A 3,580-nucleotide genomic window follows, 5' to 3' on the forward strand; every position below is an offset into this window, starting at 1 on the left:
TTAAAAGATAAATTAGACAATTTAGATATCATAATAAAATACTATAAAATTCTATCAAGATAATATCAAAATAAATATTATATTTAGAGATAACAACAGGTCCCATAAAAATAGGGACATGCCCTCCGCCTCCTGCTCTATCTTCCAAAAATGTCCCTCATCTACGTCTCATATCCATTTCGGATAATGAAGACCCCATACTCATCGGATATTCGGATACCTGCAGGTCCTATGAATTTTGAAAAAAAAATAAAAAAATAAATTATAATACAAATGTCAGATTTCCATCAATTTAAAAAACACATCCATCAGATTCGATTATTTCTAGTTAATAATCTTTTTAACAATTTTATTTAGATTTACTTCAAATCAAAGGATATATATAATGAGAACAATTTTCATCAATGAGAATAATTTCCATCAGATATACATGTACTTAATTTGTCCAACAAAAATCTTAGAACAATAACTATTAGGATTTAAAATTGATTTACATGCAATGCATTGATGGAGGCTGCGGCCAACGACTGATGAGAAGGAGACGTCTGCAATGGTGAACAAGAGCCGGCGTGAAGGTGCAGTGGCGTTTGAGCAAACAGGAGGCGACAACGATGAAGACGACGACGATGTCGCGCAACGATCGATGGTGCTATAGGTGATGACGAGTCCTTTGAGGGCGGCAAACTACACGGGCCGACGAATCTATTAGAGCTAGCGACGAGTGGAGGCGGCAACGAATATGCTGGGGCCAGCGACGACGAATCTGATGGAGCTAGCAATGACCCTATTCGGTGACAGTTCACGACTATGACGGTGTCGAGGCTGAGAGGGAATGAGTGTATGAGAGACTGAGTATTTGAAGGTGAGGGGAGAGAAGAAGACAAAGAGAGACATGAGAAAGAATTAGGGTTTTTGATAATATATAAGAGATATTTTTGTCATTTTACACAAATGGATATCATACAGATACCCGCAGGGCAAGGATCTCTTCCCCGCCATCGCCCCGTTTAATTAACGGGTTCCCGTCCCCTACTCTTGTGGGTAGAAAAACCCCATATCCATCCCTCCATAGGTAAATTCCTATGGATATCCACCCCACTAAAAAAAATTATTATCCCTAATTATATTATTAGTCTATTAATTATATAATATCAAACCGTCACAAATAATTTTATTTTATTTAGCGGCAATTATACTAGCAATGGTTAGAAATTACTTTAAATTTTGATTTTTGTGTTTTAAAAGGCGACGATTCTCAAACTATTGGTAATTTATTCTGCGGTTATAAACTGCCGTAATTCGGTGTCTTTTTTATAGTGAAATAACTTTATCTGCAATAGAACATTTCTAGTTTAAGTAATTTTGAGAAAAGTAGAATTATTTTTTCCTATTTTATTTACTTATTTATTTAATTTAATTTTAAGTGAAGGCAAGAAAATTTTGAAGTTGAATTTAATATGCATGGATATGGTTCTATTAATTTGTTATGCCACACAATAATTTTTTTCCCCATGCGTTTGGTGTGCTTTAATTTGTTATCCGATATTATTTTGTTGAGTGTCTCTGATGAGGATAAGATGAAAATTGAACATTTGTTGTTCTTCATGATGCTATATAACGATGGTTGTGGTCGCTCGTGTTTATATACATACGTAAACTACCACTGAGATATAGATCTTAAAAGGTATAATAATATAACATACAAAGTTCTCTAATAAATTTTATTCATTATAATACGCTTTCACTAATTTTTATATAAAGTATATATGTTAAATGCATAATATACATGCATTTTTATAAAAAAAAATAAAGAAAAAAATAAAAGTCAGAAGAGATTAAAAAAATAATAAAAAAAACAAAGAAAACAAAAGAGAATAATTAAGATATATCTACTCACTAACCAAATTTTTTAAGGGAAGTTGAGAATGGAAGAGCTGTGTTCACAAGAGATGAAGAGTTGAAAGAGAAGGGAGAAGAAATGAGAATAAGCATTATACAATTCTCTAGTCGATACAAAACATTGCTTACAGAAGAGTTTCAGAAACTGTGTGTGCGCGCGCATGTGCGCGCACTAAACTAACTACAACTAACTATAATTCCTAATTGGCACTAATAATTACTTTACAACATATATATATACACACACACACACAAACACATGCGCATTAAGTATTTGTGTTCCATGTTAAGCTATAATCTCCCTCAAACTAGGGCTATAAATGTCTAAGAGTCCTAGTTTGAAAATGTTGGTTGCAAAAGGGTCAGGTAGTGGATGAGGCCAGAGAGGTGTTGATTGTGTGCAGTCTGACAGTCTACTTCTATATATTTAGTTCTCTCATGAAAGACGGAATTTGTTGCAATGTCAATAGTGGATCTATTATCATAGAACAATGTAATAGGTTTTGCAATTGGCATTCCTAAGTCCTGCATGACATAGGATAACCATTGAGCTTGGCAAGTTGCAAGAGCTAACGCGCGATATTCTGCTTTTGAGAATGATCTGGCAACAATGCTTTGTTTCTTGCTTTTCCAATTGATTAATGATCTTCCAAGATAAAAACAGTGGCCAATGATGGATCTTCAAGAGTCAGCACATGTTGCCCAATCCGCATCTGAAAAACCTCTGATTTTAAGATCATTGTCTGCTACAAAGAAAAGACCAACTGATGGGCATCCCTTCAAATATCTCAATACTTTCTGAGCTGCTTGCATATGAACATCGGTGGGACAATCGATGAATTGGCTAAGCCTCCCCAAAGCATAGGCTATGTCTGGTCTGGTTTTGGTTAAGTAGAGGAGCCTTCCAACTAATTGCCTATATTGGGTTTTATCTTCTAGTGCTGTACCACTTTCTCGAGACAATTTAGAAGCTAAGGTGTAGTCCAGTCAGAAGAGATTAAAAAAATAATAAAAAAAACAAAGAAAACAAAAGAGAATAATTAAGATATATCTACTCACTAACCAAATTTTTTAAGGGAAGTTGAGAATGGAAGAGCTGTGTTCACAAGAGATGAAGAGTTGAAAGAGAAGGGAGAAGAAATGAGAATAAGCATTATACAATTCTCTAGTCGATACAAAACATTGCTTACAGAAGAGTTTCAGAAACTGTGTGTGCGCGCGCATGTGCGCGCACTAAACTAACTACAACTAACTATAATTCCTAATTGGCACTAATAATTACTTTACAACATATATATATACACACACACACACAAACACATGCGCATTAAGTATTTGTGTTCCATGTTAAGCTATAATCTCCCTCAAACTAGGGCTATAAATGTCTAAGAGTCCTAGTTTGAAAATGTTGGTTGCAAAAGGGTCAGGTAGTGGATGAGGCCAGAGAGGTGTTGATTGTGTGCAGTCTGACAGTCTACTTCTATATATTTAGTTCTCTCATGAAAGACGGAATTTGTTGCAATGTCAATAGTGGATCTATTATCATAGAACAATGTAATAGGTTTTGCAATTGGCATTCCTAAGTCCTGCATGACATAGGATAACCATTGAGCTTGGCAAGTTGCAAGAGCTAACGCGCGATATTCTGCTTTTGAGAATGATCTGGCAACAATGCTTTGTT

The sequence above is a fragment of the Arachis ipaensis genome, chromosome B01 (genome assembly GCF_000816755.2).
Source record: "Arachis ipaensis cultivar K30076 chromosome B01, Araip1.1, whole genome shotgun sequence".
Taxonomy (NCBI): domain Eukaryota; kingdom Viridiplantae; phylum Streptophyta; class Magnoliopsida; order Fabales; family Fabaceae; genus Arachis; species Arachis ipaensis.